The following is a 21,944-nucleotide window of genomic DNA, read 5'->3' as shown; positions in this document are numbered from 1 at the left end:
CTGAACCACCAAGACTAAGATCATACCAAGCGAGAAAAAGACAGTTTTAGAGGAAGTATCAAACATGTAAGATGAACTACTGTTCTTGCTCTTTCCCATAATGACAAGGGGAGACTGAAGAAGTAATATACACTCAACAGTGAAGTTTAGATAGTGAAAGTTACATGAAGTGGATCTACTTTCATAGTATTATCTAACCTTGTAAAATTCAATCACAATACGGTCCTATTCATAGGCAAGCATCTCCGTGTTTTTCATTCTCTTGTCTTTTACGTATTTTTTAAAATTCTAATATTATTACCTCCAGTATTGATATGACATGAAATGGAAAGCTACAGAAAAAAGAGAAAATTAATTTCTGGTCTTTCTTTAAGATTAAATATTAAAACTCTTTTTAAGTTTAAAACAAATTTTTAACCATCTAATTCCTTTTTGTTTTGCTTGAAAACAAACAAAAGATACTAATTTCACAGAAATTTGAAAGTATTGTAAAAAGCAGAGTGACTTAGTAGGAGCATTACTTGTACCAGGTAGTTGTTCAAGCTTCGTATTTACAATATAAGAGTATTTGCAGGCATTAAAAAATTCTGGGTTTAGGTAGTATTTTGATTTTTTTCCCCTCTTGTTAAATGTCTTACTTTCTGATCTTTTTGAAATGGTCTATGAGTTACAGAAATGTAGCAGCTGATAAAGAATGTAAGTCTATTACTCTATGTACATCTATGTCTTCTAGCAACAAGATGACAAATGGACAGGAATTTAGTCTCTGAAAGTTCAATAAGCTGGTGTTGTCCTGACATTGCGAACTGTTTGCTACAAAAATCCTCTACATCCATCACCCAGACCCAGTCTTTGCCTGATTCTAATTCTACTGATGTTGAAATCTGAAACCCTTTGTGAGTCATTTATCACACTTATTAAAATGTTCCATTGTGGATTAGAATAGCAATTCACTATTATTTCAGAATGCTGCCCAAGGGCTACTCTATGCAGAAGATTTTAATGCTTTATTGAAACAGTGGTTTGGTCTTAATAAATGATTCTTTGCAAATGCGCTATGCTTTCAATTGTGAAAAATGATGCTGGCATTTCAAAGCTGCCATCACTGCCCAGTATTATGCAAATCCCCTTACTTATTACTACATTTAAATCTGGCCTAAATACTTCACAGTTAATATTTTAACAAGTATATGTCAATGGGATTATATAGAAAACTGTAAGTAAGGAATGGCTTTCTGCTTTCTGAACTGTAAAGAGGAGTTCAGTCCTTTGGAACATAAGATAAATGATACAATCTTAAATGCTATCCAAAGGAATATTCTTTCCCTATTAAAATGACATAATTAGAAACATTTTCATAACTATTTTCCTACAAACATAATCTTGATTTTCCCCAAACCAAACTCTTAGTGAGAGCAAAATAAGCCCATGGAAAAAAATAATTTGAATCATGTCTTAAGTGATGGATTAACTTTAAAAGTGTATTAAAATAACTATAGATCTATGGTTGAAAAAATATTATTATTTAGATGTTTGAGTTATCGAAAATATGCCATATAAGACTGATGCTTATTAATGTGAATCATATATGAAATGTATATTCAGCACAATGAATTTATTTATATACTTAACTGAATGATGTCTGTTTCTTTTTAGTAGACTTTAAGTTCCATAATATTGCTTGCTGACACTGTTAGTGAGAGATGTTGAAAAGAAATTATGACCCTTAGAATATTATTCCTGTATATTTAATAACTTATTTAGAAAAGTGCTACAGCAGTTAGGGTGTTAGTCCCAGCTTTCAGACTCTGAAAATACTTTTTTTTATGACGGTCTTGCACCACATCCATGGATGAATCATTTAAATACAGATTTTTCAAGACCACTTACATAACTCCCATGTTCCACACAACTATCTCACCTTCGTGTCTTACTCTTCTTGTTTTGAAATGAGATTTGCAGCTCTTCTCCATCTCACAAGTGTTTCAAGAGTAAATATTGTAAATGTTCTGAGGCTTTCAAACATTACATGTAGGAAGTATAAATAACAACTGAAGTCAATAGACTCATAGTAACTTAGGTGAGTTTGCAATGACTTAAACTCCTTCAAAAAGATGTGAAAGTATTTATTCATCACTGCCCTTGTTCGTCAAAAATACTTTCAAAAAGTGAAAATCATGGAATATGCCACTGCAATATGTTTATTGGGACAAGTTCCAACGAATTTTGCTGGAGGAATTTTCATACACAAATGACAACATTTCAGTGACTGAAACACAGTAGTCATACTCTTAATATAGCCATTCTAAATCATTATTTTAATCTAAAAATATAAATACTATATCTCATAATCAATATACCCTATGCAGAAATATATCTGTTTTATGTGCTTTACTTTTTTTATGTTGTCTTATAAGTGACGAATGCTGTTTTGATCAATCAGAAATGCATATAGACAATCTGAAAATATGTATTCCTACAGCACAAATGTAGAATACGACAGAATTCTGCTAGTCCCTAGACATCAGTCTTTATACTGTGTATCTGTTTAACAACATGCTTGTCTAAGGTGCAGAGAGATAAAAGATGAGTAAACAAGACTCTTAAATTTATGAAAAATATTACATTTAAATAACCAAAATGAGAACTTAAGAAATCATAAGTAAGGCTTTAAACTTCAATTCTTGCTTCCTACTGTGGATATTTCTTTTTGTACTTTAAAAAAAATATATATAATTTAAAAAAGTTACTGAAGTTTTCTGCAGATCAAAAATGTGATGCAATTCTCACTGAAGCAAGTGGGAAGACTGTGCTGTCCTCAGTTTGCCTCCAACCAGGATTTAAAAACTGGCATTGTACACAAAGGATTTGTGCCACAGGATTTCTGCTGGAATGAACCAGGCAACTTAGTTCATGGACTAAGTGTGGAGGAAAGAACTTGCTTTAACTGGCAAGTGCCTCAGGTACTGGGCTTTTTTGCAAATGTCATGAAAGAGTTATAACAATGAGTACGATAAGTAAAAATCTAATACCTGCATCATAAAAGGAGTATTTAAGCAAGTACACAATTATTTGATATTGAGCTGAGAAGGAATGAAGCCCTTTGTTTATGCAGACAATGTTTTCCCAAGGGAGGGACTGGGACAGTGGGAGAATTTCTGCTGCCATACATGTACTTAACCTGTCATGTCAGATAGGAATCACAACTTGGGCACAGAGAAAAGCCATGTACTTAGTATCTTTTTAAATGCAAACATTTACCATGTTTTTGCACAAGAATCACATTAAATGGAAACCTTAGTAAAATTGCTGTTTTATATATTAAATATATAAATTTTGCATTTAGCTTTTAATATTTGTGGTCTACATCTGATTTTCAATGCTGCATGAATGAATTTTGGGAAAATAAATTCTCTTTTTGTTCTGACCATACTTTCATTAAATGTGCTTTGTATTTAAATGTCACTTAGCGTGAAACCACTGTAATGTCCTGTTTTGAAGAAGAGATGACACCTTCTTATATGTTTTCGAGTTTTACCAATGCTTAGGAATATCGAATATTAACTGCCTTAATTTGGTCTGATCAATGGTCAATATCAGTCTCATTCCCTCTGGCAGACAGTAAGATAGTATATGTATTTCAGACAATCGCAAGAAGTGGTATTTATTAAGAGCAATAAAATTCAGCCTTTTTCTGCAGATCATTCTTATGGGATCCTCCAGATGCTGATTCAGAGTTCTTAGCATGCTATTTCCTATACCTAGTCTTTTTATTTTAAATCAATCGACTTATCCAGTATTTTGTTTAGTCTTTCTGAATATGCTGATAACCTTGGTACCCACAACCTGTGGTGGAAGCAGGTGTTGAGAAATATGTTTTGTGCAGGTATCTTGATTTGCAGGCTACAGAGCAAGATGCAGATGGGGCTCTGGGTGGCAGGAGTCTGAGATAAAGGCCATGAACTACTGAACCTTTGCACAGCAAAGGGCACAGGGGCTTGTGGTCCAGCCAGGTGAATGGACACTCCGAGACACAGCAGGAATTGAAGACTCAGGAGGAAGAGCGAGAGTTTCATGAGCTTGGACTGTGAGGGTATAAAAGCCCAGAGGTTCCTTTGTTGGAGGTCCCTCCTTGGAGGCACCAGCTTGACCTGTTTCTCTGTTACTGTGCCACGATTAAATAGCTTTATGGAATGAGACTTATAAGACTGCTAAAGAAAAACTGGGGTCAAACTGGTAAGGAAGCGTGATTTGACTGCATGTGAGTGTGCAGAGAGTCAAGCGGGACACCTCTTGGATCACTGGAGCCACCCTCTGTGGAGGGGCTTTGGTCCCAGCAGTTGAAGTCTGGCAATGGGAGTGAGACTGCCAGAGTCTTGTGAATGGTCAGACTGGAAAGTTTCCTTAACAACAGGTTCCAAAATTCAAAACTTTATGATGAAAGAAAAACTTTTACCTTTTCCTAAAGTCAAAAGGAGGAGTCAAACAAATGAGGAACCAATAAATCTTCAGATAACCAGTTTGGCTACAGGATAGGCAGAAAATTCCATGCTGGACAAGTTATGACTGCTGCATGCTAAAACTAAAATTATTAACTATGCTAAAATAATCTATTTTAGCTACCAGTCTTCATCTGTTTTTAATCTAACCTAACTTTTCTTTGTTTGACTCATTCAACTACTTGATTTCAAAGTCGGAAACTAATATGTCTGTGATTAGGATACTTCACACACTACTCTGTATATTACTGCTACTAGCTATGAAGAAAGCTTTTTCTGCTTTTAATACAAGCCTAGCAAGTTGTTTTCCTTTTTAATTTAACTCTGGGTTATTTCTGACCTTGTTATATGTGTTGTATTTCATATTTGCAGACCTTTTATACATTTTTGACTGCTGACTGTTCATAATTTGGTACCCTCCTATGAAGAAGCTTAACTGATTACTATTTTTATTTTTATTCATATATTAGAAGGTGAGCTTTTAAAGCAGGCTAGTTATGGTTCCACTGGTGAGGTGAAATGTCAAAATATTTCATCAAATTTTTCAGAATAATGCTTCTAGAAAATACTTGTTCACAGAAGTGGATAGAAAATGCTGTCAGAACCATTTTCCTCTGGAAAAATGAAACTCTCATAAAATCTAAGTGGTTTACACCACTGTATCAATTTTGCTATTATTTAAGTTTTGGAAGACAACAAACCTAATGACAGAAAAATATATCTAATGTTTGTGGCTTTAAAATGAAAGAGTTAAATTATCTTACCTTGAAATAACCATCCATATATTCATTTTAATACAGTTTTTATAATTTTCAACTGAAATATATAAAAAGTATCAAAGATATTTTAGGTGGAGAAGGAAACTGATGATCCTTAAAAATCTTGCAAGAAGTCAGACATAATACATTTTGAAATCCTAAATATTTTTCATCTAATAAAATTTATATCATTTATATAACTACATTCCAGTCGGAATTACTTTACTTTTTCCCTTGCCTTCCTTTACTTCCTCATACTTTTCTTTTTGCCTGCTGTCATCATATAGTACAGCTCTCAGTTCCATTAAGGCAAAATGCTTAATTATATCTTCTGGTTTTCTTTGTAAAACAAATGAATGATAATGAGTATAAAAGATAACTGTATGATCTTTACTATTTGTCATACTCAGCAGTGCCATGCATCTATAATGAACATTTGAGCTTTTGGAAAAGAGAACAGTAAAGATGGGAGCAAGATAAACCTTTTCTTTATATGCCTTATGCTTTCACCTTTTGCAGAGATCATTTTAGGTAACGAATCTGTCTTTGCTCCCTCTCATTGGTTAGATGTACCATTTACCAGTTAATTTAAAAAATATATCTGTCTGCTTTCCTCTCCTTATACAGTATAGGAGCTCATTAAAACTGGATTTGTCTGTAGTTTTTCTTATAAGTATCATAATACAGGACCTCATTTAAATTGAAATGTGCACTTCTTTCTTTTTAGATTCCCTTCCAAGACTTGATACCACATAATGAATGTTTTTTTTAAAAGGGTAATCTTACCATGTTTAGCATCTAATAGGCCTACATTCTGAAACAAGGAAGAAACTAAAATAACTTGCTTCGTAGCATACAGGGACAGCATACTGCAATACAAGTCACTGTCTCTGCTCTTCCATTCTCCTTCCTATAGTGTCATTCCTTTTTATATTAAAAATGTCTACATAAAGGTCTGTCCTTCAGTGACAGTATAAAGCAAATGTGATTAAAGAACCACCACACACTCCTCTTTGATGGGGGGAGTAGACTGATTATTCAGTTTCAGCTTTGTCTTTTCCTCTGTTTACCCTTTTATTCAAATATGCTTTCACTTGTCCAATTATGTCACAAACATTCCATATATTGCAATGTACAGCTTCTGATCTGTTATGTCCCAAAACAAGATCTACTGGAATAATCCAGACCATATGGTGTCATATGAATCCAAATTTATAACTCCTCGAATTTATAACTTCTGTTGAAGCTGAGGTCAGCAGTGACAAGGCTGAGTGCCTGTGGGCCAGAATCAGGGGCAAGTCCAACAAGGCTGACACCCTTGTGGGAGTCTGTTACAGACTGCCCAACCAGGATGACGAAGGAGATGAATTATTCTACAAGCAGCTGGTGGATGTCTCAAAATTTCCAGCCCTTGTTCTTGTGGGTGACTTTAACCTGCCAGATATCTGCTGGGAGCTTCATACTGCAGAGAAGAGGCAGTCAAGGAGGTTCCTGGAGTGTATAGAGGACAATTTCCTTCATCAACTGGTAAATGAGCCTACCAGGGGTAAGGCCCCGCTAGACCTACTGTTTACAAACAGAGAGGGGCTGGTAGATGATGTAGTGGTTGGAGGTCGCCTGGGGCATAGTGACCATGAAATAATAGAATTTTCTGTCCTCAGGGATGTAAGGAGAGCCACCATTAAAACCTCTACCTTGGACTTCCGGAGAGCAGATTTTGGCCTATTCAAAAAACTGATTCAGAGCATACCCTGGGAAACAACCCTTAAAGGCAAGGGGGTCCAGGAGGGATGGACATGTTTTAAGAAGGAAATTTTGAGGGCACAGCAACAGGCTATACCGGTGTGCCGAAAGGCCAGCCAGAGGGGAAGACGGCCAGCTTGGTTAAATAGGGAGATTCTGCAAGAAATCAGGGACAAAAAGAAAGTTTACAGACTATGAAAAAAAGGGCTGGCTACTTACGAAGAATTTACAGATAGAGCTAGGTCATGCAGGAAAAAAATTAGGGAAAGAAAAGTGGAATTTGAAGTAAATTTGGCTATTTCAGTTAGGGATAACAAAAAGTTCTTTTATAAATACATTAATAACAAAAGGAGGGGCAAGGAAAACCTCCACTCTCTGTTGGACTTGAAGGGAAATATAGTTAAGGAAGATGAGGAGAAGGCTGAGGTACTTAACACCTACTTTGCCTCAGTTTTCACCAGTAAGACAGGTGGCCCTCAAGACAACTGGCCTCTGGAGCTGGTGGACAGAGAGAGGGAGCTGAATAGGCCTCCTGTATTCCAGGAGGAAATAGTTACTGACTTACTGAGCCAGCTGGATCCTAACAAGTCTATGGGACCAGATGGGATCCATCCCAGGGTGATGAAGGAGCTGACAGAAGAGCTTGCCAAACCGCTCTCCATCATCTTCCAACAGTCCTGGCTCTCTGGGGAGGTCCCAGATGATTGGAGGTTGGCGAATGTCACCCCAATCCACAAAAAGGGCTGCAAGCAGGACCCTGGCAACTACAGGCCTGTCAGCCTGACCTCTGTGCCTGGCAGGGTTATGGAGCAGTTCATCCTGAGTGCAATCACACAGCACCTTCAGGGTGGACAAAGGATTAGACCCAGCCAGCATGGGTTTAGGAGGGGCAGGTCCTGTCTGACCAACCTGATCTCTTTTTACGACCAGCTGACCCACCTGGTGGATGAGGGGAAGGCTGTGGATGTGATCTATCTGGACTTCAACAAGGCCTTTGACACTGTCTCCCATAATATACTCCTGGAAAAGCTGGTAGCCCATGGCCTGGACAAGTGTACCCTCTCCTGGATTAAGAGCTGGCTGGAGGGTTGGGCCCAGAGAGTGCTGGTGAATGGAGCTGCATCCAGCTGGTGGCTGGTCACCAGTGGTGTTCCCCAGGGGTCTGTGTTGGGTCCAGTCCTGTTTAACATCTTTATTGATGATTTAGATGAGGGGATTGAGTCCATCATCAGCAAATTTGCTGGTGACACCAAGTTGGGAGGGAGTGTTGATCTCCTGGAAGGCAGGAGGGCTCTGCAGAGGGATCTGGATAGACTTGAGAGATGGGCTGATTCCAATGGGATGAAGTTCAATAAAGCCAAGTGCTGGGTCCTGCACTTTGGCCACAACAACCCCCTGCAGTGCTACAGGCTGGACACAGAGTGGCTGGAGAGCAGCCAGGCAGAAAGTGACCTTGGAGTACTAATTGACAGGAAGCTCAACATGAACCAACAGTGTGCCCAGGTGGCCAAGAAGGCCAACGGGATCCTGTCCTGTATCAAAAATAGCGTGGCCAGCAGGACCAGGGCAGTGATCCTTCCCCTGCACTCTGCATTGGTGAGGCCACACCTTGAGTACTGTGTTCAGTTCTGGGCCCCTCAGTTCAGAAAGGATATTGAGGTGCTGGAGCAAGTCCAGAGAAGAGCAACAAGGCTGGTGAAGGGACTGGAGCACAAGCCCTATGGGGAGAGGCTGAGGGAGCTGGGGTTGTTTAGCCTGGAGAAGAGGAGGCTCAGAGGTGACCTCAGCACTGTCTATAACTACCTGAAGGGAAGTTATAGCCAGGTCTGGGCTGGTCTCTTCTCCCAGGCACTCAGCAATAGGACAAGGGGGCACAGGCTTAAGCTCTGCCAGGGAAAATTAAAGTTGGAGATCAGAAAAAAATTCTTTCCAGAGAGAGTAATCAGGCGTTGGAATGGGCTGCCCAGAGAGGTGGTGGATTCACCATCCCTAGAGATTTTTAAACGCAGATTGGACGTGGCGCTGAGTGCCATGATGTAGTAAGTGGACTAGAGTTGGACCAAGGGTTGGACTCGATGATCTTGGAGGTCTTTTCCAACCCAATCGATCTATGATTGCATGATTTCAAGTCAACCTCTGTTCTATTTAGTCTTTTGTTGTTCTCTCTACCCCATGCTCCACCACCCCAGTTAGAGAACTAGCTTTCTTCTTTTCCTCTGATTCTTTGAAACATGTTGCAAACCCCTCACCTTTAGAAAGAAAATTCGCATTAGAAAACTCTACCTTCAGGTATCTTGAAACTGTTCTCCAAGGTGTTTCCTGAGCCACCCCTGCAATCAACAGTTTATTTATCACAGGTTAGGACCACTCTTGACTCCTTCCCTGGCACACACATCCTATCTAAAAAACTGTGGGCAGGTTTTGCATAAGCAAGAGGAAGTGTACTTTGTTGCTATTGATGAGATAGAATAGTTTTGAAACACCTTAGGAGATTTTTCCACTATGTTCCAAACCTTGCTAATCAAGTAACTTAATTCCTAGTAATACAAGATCTGCTTCATTATTAGTCCCCATTCTTGCTATCCACAATAGTGAAGTAAACTGGTTTGCCTTCCTTCTTTGTAGCTACCTGAGAGACATTTAGGAGATTATCTCTCTGAAACTGGGAATTTCTATCTCAGCACAGGAGAAAAAAGCATATGCATTGCTGAAGCAAATGGATTTGTGGGAGGGAAGGAAAATCTGTTAGCTCATAAATTTAGGAAGTAGGGACTATGAGTTAATAAGCTTAGGGAGTAAGAATATATCCTGGGAGCAAACAGATTTATGAACACCTGCTGTGGAAGGATTTATGAAAGTGGATGAAACACATTAAAAATGATGATGGATGAAGGGTGTGGTAGAGGCGGAACAATAGGAAAGAGCCTGAGTTTCTAACATATTTAAAGGTAAAACAATAGGTTTCAGCAAATGCCTAAAGAAAGATGAAATGGATAAATATTACAATGTTGTATATTCATACATATCTATAAACATTCATATACATACATAAAATACTACTTAGGACAAAAGAAAAAATATATAAATGGAAATTAAAGTTTTCAGCTTAATTAGAACAGTTCATACTTATCTCTACTCCAACTAAGGTAATACTTCCACTCAGAATCCAATATAACACAAAGGAGCTGCATTAATAGTACCTTTAAGGCTGTTATGCAAGAACATTTTCTAGCATCTATCCCTTTTTCTTGGTATTATGCTGTCTAACCAGTGTGGTTTTGTGTCCTAAAGTCAGTGCTGCTAGTCTTTCCATAACATGGTGAGTAAGCTGACTACAAGAGCCATCAGTGAGATCTGCAGAGGAGCGTGTTATTCGTGACAGGCCTTTCTACCTCTCTGGGACTGCAATTCATTTTTTATCATTATTATTATTATATCTTCTTAGTTCACAGTCTGTCTCCTTTGTATTGGTTCTCAGCTACAGTTTGCAATGCCACAACAATATAAGGAAATGTTGCATGTTATTTAATGACTCCTTTCTTGAATTACATCTTTACCGTAGGTGACATTGACAATATCTCAACTGAAATAGATGAAGCAGTGCTCAGGAGGTAACCAGTCTGCTGTTTAAACAAATTAAACCACTTCAGGCCAAGTCAATCCCTTTGACTACCAATGACCAAAGGTCCTGTTTATTGGGGTACATTATACATAATCACAGATGATGTGTATATTTGCATAGAAAGGCCATAAACTGAGAGTTGAAATGGATGGATGGGTCCATAAAATATTTTATTTAGACTGTATGAAATGGCTTGTGGGATACTGAAATGAGCCCAAGACTGCAAGAAAATCAGCTAGGTAAATACAATCAGTTTTCAGCATGGTTTGAGCTTAAAGTCATGATGTCTGTGTTCTGTATTACCTTTATACTTTACTGAAAATTTGGGAATTTTACTTTTACTTTTTTAGTCTCATTGATATGATAAAAATATCATGTTTCCTCATGGAACCACTGTCTTATGCACAGCTTCTAGGTAGGGAATATAGTGTTCTGTTAAATGTAAGAATACTCTTTAATAATAAACTTATCATTCAGATCTATATGTAACATCTTCCTTCAAGATGTTTTACATTAAAAATTAAATTCACATTTTGAATGGAATCATAGAATCAATTGTGATGGAACAGACCTCCAAGATCATCAAGTCCAATCCTTGGTCCAACTCCAGTCCGTTTACTAGATCATGGCACTCAGCGCCACGTCCAATCTCAGTTTAAAAACCTCCAGGGATGGTGAATCCACCACCTCTCTGAACAGACCAGTCCAATGCCTGATTACTCTCTGGAAAGAATACTTTTCTGATATCCAACTTAAATTTCCCCTGGCAGAGCATGAGCCCATGCCCCCTTGTCCTATTGCTGAGTGCCTGGGAGAAGAGACCAACCTCCACCTGGCTAGAACTTCCCTTCAGGTAGTTCTAGACAGTGATGAGGTCACCTCTGAGCCTCCTCTTCTCCAGGCTAAACAACCCCAGCTCCCTCAGCCTCTCCCCATAGGACTTGTGCTCCAGTCCCTTCACCAGCCTTGTTGCTCTTCTCTGGACCTGCTCCAGCGCCTCAATATCTTTCCTGAACTGAGGAGCCCAGAACTGAATGTAATACTCAAGGTGTGGCCTCACCAACACAGAGTACAGGGGAAGGATCACTTCCCTGGTCTTGCTAGCCGCACTATTTTTGATACAGGCCAGGATCCCGTTGGCCTTCTTGACCACCTGGGCACACTGTTGGCTCATGTTGAGCTTCCTGTCAATTAGTACCCCCAGGTCCCTTTCTGCCTGGCTGCTCTCCAGCCACTCTGTGCCCAGCCTGTAGTGCTGCAGGGGATTGTTGTGGCCAAAGTGCAGGACCCAGCACTTGGCCTTATTGAACTTCATCCCATTGGAATCAGCCCATCTCACCTTAACACCTTCATTTTGCTTTAGATTACAAAAAAACAAACCAAACCAACCCAAAAAAAAATTAAAAAGACAACATTATTAGAGTATGAAAAACATTGGGATCCAAGACTTGAGTTTTAAATAGATTTCTTTTGCAATTCCAGGAATGTCATTTAAGGGTAAGGAAGGAAAACTACCTGTATGATTTAAGAAACTGGAAGTGGTGGAGAACACAAGGCTTCTGTAGGTAAATAATGTAACAGAAAAGCCTTGCTACATTATCATGAACAAAGCCCCAAACATATGTGATTGTGCAGATGTCAAGGCCAAACTCGATGGTTAAGCACAGTTCTGTTCATTCTTGTCCATGTAGACAAATTCTAGGTGTCACTAAAAGTCAGTCAGTTGAAGGGCTATAACCTTTGGGTAAGATTGCAAGTAGAATGAGTGTTTCAGAAGAAAGTCTTATGTAACCTGTACAGGACATAAGTTACAGCAATGTCTAGTAGTTTTGAACAATCTAGAGGGATGGTTAGAGGTCGTTGTTTTTGAGACAAAATCCATTCTAAATCTTCCCAACATCCCTAGAAGCAGTAAGAAATTGTTTGAAGTATTCAGTTAGCCTTTCTATTTTAAAATTTCTGTGTAAATGTAATGTTTCAGTCACCAGCTAGATGTAAGGTGTAGGGTGATATTTCAGTCACTAGATGATTGTCTAGTCATTAGAATATTCAAACAAGAAGGTAGAAACACAATTATAAAGTTGCTCTCAGCCTGGGGTGTTTAAAACACACTTTTCTTACCAGTGTAGCTATTTCTCTGCCTTAATTTTTACACTTATCTAGTCCATCAAATATTTTTCTCCACTATTGAAGCTACATGATGGCATAGAAGACAATCAAGACTTACTAACCAAGGAGAGGACAAGAGAGCAAGATAAAGCCAGAACAAATATGCAGCAAGCTGGTTGAGATGTTGAACCTAGAGGGAGTTTTCCAATTCCAGTTCTTCAAATAATTTTCCTGTATTTGGATTAAATATTTTTGAATAACTATGACCTAGATACACTGTTACAAAAGTCACCTTATCTAGACACTGACTGTGTGCTCTCTTCATTTCCAACAATTCTCAATTTATTTTTATTCCCCACAGCACAATTTAAAAGGGATAGAGAATTTCTCTCCATTTCAAAACTGTCTGTAATACTGAGTTTGGAATACAACAACTGTCTGTTACATTGGACTTTGTTCTCTGATCAGCTTAACCTGAGCCAACTTACTAACTGTCAAACTGAAATGATAGTCAAGTTGCATAGAATAGAATAAATGGATTTGTTGGAACAGTACAGGAGAGGCACAGGTCTGTTAGAGAGCGTCCAGAGGAAGGCCACAAAAACTATCAAAGGAATGGAACATGTCTCCTATAAGGAAAGACAGAAAGAGTTGAGTTTTTTCAGCCTGGAGACAAGAAGGCTCCAGGCAAATGTTATAGCTGAAAGAATAGGAAGCATTGACTTGAAATAATCTTGATAACCTAATAAAACTAAAGCATATAAAATTAAATATTATTAGATAGAAAAAAATAATAGATATCGCTGTTTTTAACCTGTTGTAGTTTAACTTTGCAGAAAGAATGTGAATGCACAAAAGGACAGCATGAAAGGCTGGAAACTGTTCCCCTCAATGGGCTTTTAAAATTAATTTACTAATTGTCCAGCTGTCGTAATACTTGGGTTAAATTTCTTTAACGATCAGAGAAACTAATGCCTTTGAAAAATAAATGAAATTAGATTTTCTGTCAACATTTTTATTTGTGCAAAAAGTATGAGTTCAAAAGAATTCCATCCAACTTTCACCTTATGTTGTTCATGACAAGTTCTGAGATGTGTCCCAAGTGAAAAAAGTGCAGAAAAATGAAAGAAGCCAGCTTTATCCAATCCCACTGAAATCAGTGAATCCAGTAAAAATGGAAACCTTATGTAGAATCTTATTTTTTCAGTAAATAACAGTTCTTCAGAAGTTGAGATTTGCAATGAAGCATGTATGCTATTCTAAATTATTTGTGCTGAACTTTAGAGTAGTGGTAGGAAGGAATTATTTTGTACTGATAGTTCTTTCTCAGCTTACCAATCATTATATTTGTACTGCAGACTAAAGACCAAAACTCATAGTCATGAAAAGCCTGTAGCTGGAGCTGTGCAAGATGCAAATATACAATTTTTACTATAATCAAGAAGCGAAACCTAGCACACTTAATTTCCAAAATTCATTGTTTAGTTCTGTGAAGTTTTTTTATTATTATAAAATCAAGCTAATATTGTTCATGAAAATAAAAATTGCAGAAAGTATCACTAGCTCTTTTCAAAGTTTATGTTTGCTGCAGTCTATGCATATTGAAGCACATTATTACTATGTATTATTAAACACAATATAGAAAAAAATCTAAACATAATTTTCAACTTTGCAAGTTTTTTGAACCATTTTAAAGAACCTAAGAGAAAAGGTTACTACTTCAGTGTCCTAATCTGTAAAGCACTGACATGTACTTGGTAAAAATAACAGAAATTATTTTTTGGATACTTTCAAATTGTACTTTCTCAAAATCTAAAAGTCACTGAACCATTCCCCTCATGTAAATGCAATCTATAGAACAAACCAAGCCCAAAGAAATTGTTTTAAATGAAATTGCATATTTTATCAACAATAGTTCTGATGGACAGAAATGAAAATTGATATATATTCTGGCTTGCCCTGAAATACAGAAAAAGGTGTTGTAGTCAAGAAATATACTCCTTTTCATCATAAAAACAAAACAAAACCCTCATTGCATTCATAATCATTTTAATTATTTATGCTTATTATTATTTACTTAATAAGCAAGTTTGAAAAGACAAACAAGAATCATGTAAACTTTAGAACAAATAAGAACACCCAATTAAAAAAATACAGTATTGCCATTACTTGTAAGAGGCCACAGGCATTATGATGTAAGACCTTAGTTTAATGACCTGTCAGGTTTATTTTGTCTGAAACTGTCTTGAAATGCCAGCAATTTTTGTTTTTACCTCCTTCGTCTGTAACAGTATTTTTTCAAATTATAACTAACTTTCTCATTAGAATTATGCTAGACAACACCTAATTTGTCTTGTTTTGTACTGTTCCACAAGATATAGATAGTAGTAATAAGTTGTTATTCTTTGCAAAGTGAGAGATTTACATCTAGCATGATGATGTAGTGCAGATACTTATAGACCCAGTACAATAGCAGAGGGCCTGAGAAGCAGACACAGAATGTGGCACAGGGGATCACAGGCCTGGCACGGAAAGTCACAGGTGTATAAGCAACTCACCCATGGTCAGTTAAAGGAATGTCCTAGAGTGGGACAAAACTGGTTTTATGGGTCCCTCCAAGAACAAAGTAAAGAATTTAACATACATAAAACATGCCACAGGTCATATACCAATGAAGAAAGAGAAGGATGCAAAACTGTTTTTAGCAACAATGTAAAATTTCCCCTAAATCACTTTCTAGGAGGAGAAGGAAGAAACTATTAACACCTTTTAGGGAGTATGTACGATTTTGATGAATTGACCTACCTCACCCCAACAGACAGAAACAATCAACTTTAAGATCATAGAATCACAGAACGGTTTGTGTTCAAAGAAACCTCAAAGATCATCTAGTTCCAATGCCTCTGTCATGGGCAAGGACATCTCCCACTAGACCAGTGGGCAACAGAACAATGAAAAAAAAGGTGTGGGGTCTGTGTGTGTGTGTGTGTGCACACAACACTTTTAGTTGTATGATTACTGAGACTTTGTAACACTCCAGCCCTGGAGCTGCAGGCTCTCAGGCTCACCTAGGAATTTAATTTTAATATATATATAGGGTTCTTTAATATCTGGAGATAACATCAAGAGAATAAGCCACGGACTTTTCCTCAAGGAGTTTCATTGTTAATTTAGGGGAGAAAATAAGGAGACTTGACAAAGGTTCAAAAAGGGCACTACACAAGCTAGAAAAAATGTTCCACCATAATATCAGCTCAGCACATATTAATCCACAACACCTAAGTCAAAATTCAGTCCCTCCAGCTCCAAGCCACCCAAACCATCAAGAAAGGAGGAAAGAGAAACAGAGGGAGCAAGAAGAGAGAGAAGGAGCAAGAGAGAGAGAGAGCTATCACTGAAACTTTATGAAAAACCAGCTCCAACACCTCTAGGTGGCAGGGTCATGACGCATGCCAGCCCTCTACCTCTGGTTTTATCTGTTCTGGTCTCTACAGTCAAACCCTCTGACCCACTGTCCACTCTGGAGTCCCAGGCCAGGGCGAGGGCAGTGTTTTCACTGTCCCTGCCAATCTGAGCTGGGTCAGGGGCTCCAGGAGCTGTCGGGTGTTATAGTTTTTCCAGTCTGTGTGAGACTGGCAGCTGCTCTAGGGCTTCCTTGTATGGGCTCCAGGCCCTGCCATGAGGGACATGATGCCACCCCACCTCTGTGAGGTTCCACCGATTCCTTCCCCCTCCACAAACACACACACACACACACACACACGTGCGCACACACGCACACACACACACACACAGAGACACAACCCACAGGGTGGTCCTGACCCCTCAATAACAGACCCTGGTGTGTACTACTTTTTCTGTAATAGTGGTATTCTCAACTTCATATTTTCTATTGTTTTCCACAGTAATTTAATCTATACCATACACTTTGATTAGAGTGAAGATTTCTATGCTAACAATTTCTTAGCTTTACATAAGAGCTTCTTGTTTTGTTTTTCCTGTAACAAGATTCTGTGTGTAATATCTGACTCCTTTTGATCCCAGATGAAACCTAAAGCTGAATTTTGTTTTGAAAAACTCGTCAAAACTGTCTCAGGTGTTTCTGAGATAAAAATTCAACCAGTTCCAGCAACAGATAAAATCAACACATTTTCAAGCTATAATAATCTGTAGCAAAGCTTGCGCATTTTTTATACCTCCATTGTTAAGGAAACAGAATATTCACCTATTATCTTGTAATTTCTTAGGCTAGAAAGTCACAAAATTGTTGGAAATTTGTTGCAGTTCCTAGATGATAAATTAAATACTTATTTAAAGTACGCCAAGTAAGTAAAGCAATTTGTATATTTTATTAAGCTATAAGTTGTTCATGCAGATTGCTCTGAGTATAGACACCCTTCTTAAACTTGTTGGGCAGTTATTTTTAGGTTTTTGCTTCTTCATCTGATTTTATCATCTGATCTTAGGAAACACTACTTTCCCTATGAACCTCTGTTACCTGTTTCACGACTGTCTGAGCTGTTCAGAAAAGAACACCACTTTGCTGTGTGAACTATATTATAATAATTTTAAATCACTTATCGCATCTGTGAAGTCATGACAGAAATATTTGTCAACTTCTCCAGCTGATACTTAGGTGATATTACATGCTTAGATCAGCCAACTACTTCAGCAAAGATATACTTTTATGAAAAATGAATGAAGAATATTTGCTTTCCTTAAACAAGGAAAGAAAATAAATACTTAAAAGCCTGTCGTAGCGGAGGGCATTGATCAGTATTTAGAACAACAAGAAACTACACTTAATTCTTGAATCATTTTGGGCTACTTTAAAATTATCAATATAGTAAGAAATTGACCTCACGTTCAAGGAATTTTTCCTATTAGCTTTAAAATTATGGCTTTGACACTAGTTATAGTTATCACCTGAGCTTAGGTAGCATTGCTAGGGGTAGGTAATCAAAAATATTAAGTATGCATTTCAGAAGACAACACAGAATAGTAGATGATGGGGAAAAAATCCTGCTATAACGAGAACTATTCCAAAGAAAAAATTCAGAGTCTCTTGCTTTTACATTTATGCAAATTATGTAAAAGCAACACTGATGCTGAAAGCTGTGTTTAGCCGTAACTTGGGTACCACATCAGTTTTCATTCTGGAGTAGAATGAATGGAGTATTCTGTTAGCTTAGGTTCTGCTACATACACTCTTGATTTTTTGAAATCAATACAGATCTGTAACTCTCAGGAAGCTTCATTCTGCTAGAACCACTTCCTTTTCAAATCTGCATGAAAATACACATTGCATAACATGGAGTAAATTAATATGGTGTCAGTCAGAAAAAAATAAGATCAACAAAATAAAAGGCCAGTAAATACCTAAAAGAAAAGTACCTCCTTCTCCTATATGGGTTATGATTTGAACTAGCTTTATGGCTTTTGTGTAATTTGTCAACATTACAAAGTAATGTAGCATCTTTGCTGAGTACTTCCCAGACTGAAAAATAACCAGTACAGATACTTAATCTTCCTTTCTGTGTTGCTGTTACTATTATTACTAGAATAAGCCGAGCCACACACACACACAATTATGTTTAGGTGTTGTGGATAATTCTAGAGTGAATATAATTTTTATAAAGAAGGTAATATCAATACTATTTGACTTCATGTGGTGTAACAAGTGTATGTTTTGTGATAATGCTACTGTTTAAAGAATAATTATAAATAGTAATAAAACTAAGTAAAATTCTGTTTAAAACAAACATCAGCTCGTAACAGTGGCTTATTCTACACCCAATGGAGAAACAAACACATTAAGAGTCCTGTCACTTTAGTTGAGCACAAGCCTTCAAATAGAAGAAAAAAATAACCAAAATGCTTTTGCAACTTACTATGACTTTAGAAATATATCCAGTGTATCTGCTAGAAGGAGATAGAAGTATGGCAACAACACAAAACTCAGTGACGGTAGTAGTGGATTGAAAATAAAATGCATGCCACAAGTAAGCTTATTTCAAATAATTCAACTGTAATAAATACTAACATTTCTGCCTATTTTGGGATATTTTTAAATTAAATGAGTTTTTCTTTTCCTGATAGTCAATCTTAGTGTACTCCTGAAGCAACTTGAAAATGGTCCCTCTGATCTTATGAATTGTAAGTATCAAGCATGTTTGAATTCAGTCATGTGGCAGTTTTGATTCTGAGTAAAAGACACTTTAAGTTTACAAAATAAATATCTAAAATTTTCAAATTCAATTCTGAAATAATCTCAAGATTAATCTAAAGGTCTGCTCACAGTGACAAAGTAACTCGAAGGAACATTTAGAGAATAGACGTTTCAAAATTATAACACTGAATGCATTTTAAGAGATGACAAATTTCAGATGAATAAAAAACATAAAATGTCTTTAATTTGAAAAACAAAGAACCAAATAAACCCTCCATCTAAGAATAAAATCTCCCACACTAAAGCTGTAAATACAACTAGGCTGATCTGCCCTTAGCCTGATTTTTAAGGTTATGCAAATAATTTTTATGATTAAGGTGCTTATAGGAGCAACTTAGCCACTTTAGATGCTTAGTGGCCGAAATTAAGAGTTGTACAATTAGAAATGATGGAACTACACACATTGTATCATAGCAAATAATGGTCTGGGTTTCTACTTTACAAAAGTCTGCTTCCCTTTTCTCCTTACATTTCTAATATTTCAAAATATTCCTTGGCTATATAAGACCCTGAGATTAACTCAGTTGCTTAAAACATGATTGTAATAATGCCAAGGTCATGGGTTCAATCCCCTGTGTGGGCCATTGACTTAAGAGTTGGACTCGATGATCCTTGTGGGTCCCTTCCAACTCAGAACAGTCTGTCTGTGAAATTCTGACTCTTATGAACAAGTAAAGAAAAAAATTTCTAATACAACAGTATTTTTTTCTCAGAGAAATGTATTCACCATAGCAAAAACTCAGCACACTAAGAGTCTGAGTTACCACATCTCATACAGTATTTTGACAGTCTGTTCTTGTTAAATGTCAATGAAGCATGAAGAACACTAAGTTGAATGGTAGAGCTGGTTTCAAAATAGATTCAGTAGCTGCTTGGTATTCACACTTTTATTATCTGTCCCGGAGTCTAAAAATTACTTGGCTATCTACTCTCTATGCTTGAAATATGAGCAAGGATAAACACACCATTCATAAGAAACTATAAAACTATGAACTTACCACTCCTCTAAGGTATTACCACCTTGTTCTGTCAGTTTTTCACTACTTAATAAGGGCTGGCAAAAAACCAGTTTATTAAATTTTGAAGGCTGGAAGGTGCAGACAGTTCACTAGCCTTTTATCGCATCACAAAATTGACTAATTCAAAGTATAAATATCATTTATTATATATTGAAATAATATAATAAATTAGATAATTAATGTATGGTCAAAGACAATGCTAAGAAAATAAATTTATCAAGTGATAATCTTTGTCAAATATCAGCATACTTAAATGTGTGAAATATAGTTCAGCACAAAATAACTCTATATTAGAAAGTGAAGTAAAACATCCCTAGATTATACGTGGTCACTAATTTATTACCTCAAGGTGTGTGAATTACTTGCAAGTGACATATTTACTCTAATAGAGTCCAAGAGAGAGAAAGAAGAGGAAGGAGAGGAAGGAAGGAGAGGAAGGAGAGGAAAGTGAGGAAGGAAGGAAGGAAGGAAGGAAGGAAGGAAGGAAGGAAGGAAGGAAGGAAGGAAGGAAGGAAGGAAGGAAGGAAGGAAGGAAGGAAGGAAGGAAGGAAGGAAGGAAGGAAGGAAGGAAGGAAGGAAGGAAGGAAGGAAGGAAGGAAGGAAGGAAGGAAGGAAGGAAGGAAGGAAGGAAGGAAGGAAGGAAGGAAGGAAGGGAGGGAGGGAGGGAGGGAGGGAGGGAGGGAGGAAAACAGGGAAGAAAGAAGGGAAGAAAGAAGGGAAGAGGGGTGGGAAGGGGCGCTAAGGCAAGGAGTGGAGAGGGAAGGGGAGGGAAAGGAAAAGGAGAGAAAGGGAAGGGAAAGGGAAAGGGAAAGGGAAAGGGAAAGGGAAAGGGAAAGGGAAAGGGAAAGGGAAAGAAGGGAAAGATAAAGCAAAAGATAAAGGGAAAGATAAAGCAAAAGATAAAGGGAAAGATAAAGGGAAAGGGAATGGAAAGGGAAGGAAGAGAAAGAGAAAGAAGAGAAAGAAGAGGAAGAGAAGAGAAGAAGAGAAGAGAGAAGAGAAGAGAAGAGAAGAGAAGAGAAGAGAAGAGAAAGAGAAGAGAAGAGAAGAGAAGAGAAGAGAAGAGAAGAGAAGAGAAGAGAAGAGAAGAGAAGAGAAGAGAAGAGAAGAGAAGAGAAGAGAAGAGAAGAGAAGAGAAAGAGAAGAGAAGAGAAGAGAAGAGAAGAGAAGAGAAGAGAAGAGAAGAGAAGAGAAGAGAAGAGAAGAGAAGAGAAGAGAGAAAGAAAAGAAAAAAAGAAAAGAAATGAAATGAAATGAAATGAAAAGGAAAGAAAAGGAAAAGAAAGAAAAGAAGAAAAGATAGTATATATTAATATAACCAAGAAAAACAAAAACGGTACCTCATATTTTGGAAACTACTTTTTAAACATTCGAAAGGTACTACTGTTGTAGAGTCCAGCTTGACTTATCACAAAAAAAAAAATTTTCATTTTAATTTATATACCTATCAGTGGCTTCAAGTAAAACCATATCCAGATTACACTACATCTCATACACATAATAAGCAACAGTATTTGAAATCTTACTTTGAAAATGAAGTTGGAAAATTTCAACTTGCAGAAGCTGTGGTCACAGCCTCCAAGTTAAAGAAATTCTATTTTTCTAGCATATAGAGCATACTGACCTTGAGAATCTTGTTTCAAGATAAGGAAGGCAAAAGAAACAGCTTTCTGTTATACTGGGTTTTTTTACATATGGAAGGTATTAGAGTGTGCATGGAGAGCTAAATTAATTATAAATCTCAAAGATATTTATATATATAATGTTTACAATAATTTTTCTCCTTTATCATTTACTTACCTTCAGTTATAAGAAAGAATTTCCAGCTACTGCTCTAAATTTGGACATCACTCAGGTACTATTTATTTTCACAGAATTATTTAAACTACAGTTGAGAATGTTCTCAACACTGAGTTAACCAGTGGGGCTCATCTCCATTCGTAGTCAAAAATTAAGAGAAATAAG

The 21,944-nt window shown here is 37.2% G+C and overlaps 1 pseudogene; it reads left to right on the top strand.

Moving 5' to 3' along the window:
• LOC139672658 (octapeptide-repeat protein T2-like) overlaps window positions 1–20,972 on the top strand; it is a 36,460-nt pseudogene extending 15,488 nt beyond the window's left edge.
• Window positions 20,973–21,944: the final 972 nt, after the last annotated feature.

Source organism: Pithys albifrons, chromosome 5 (genome assembly GCF_047495875.1).
Source record: "Pithys albifrons albifrons isolate INPA30051 chromosome 5, PitAlb_v1, whole genome shotgun sequence".
NCBI lineage: Eukaryota > Metazoa > Chordata > Aves > Passeriformes > Thamnophilidae > Pithys > Pithys albifrons.
This window is presented reverse-complemented; position numbering and strand designations above follow the sequence as displayed.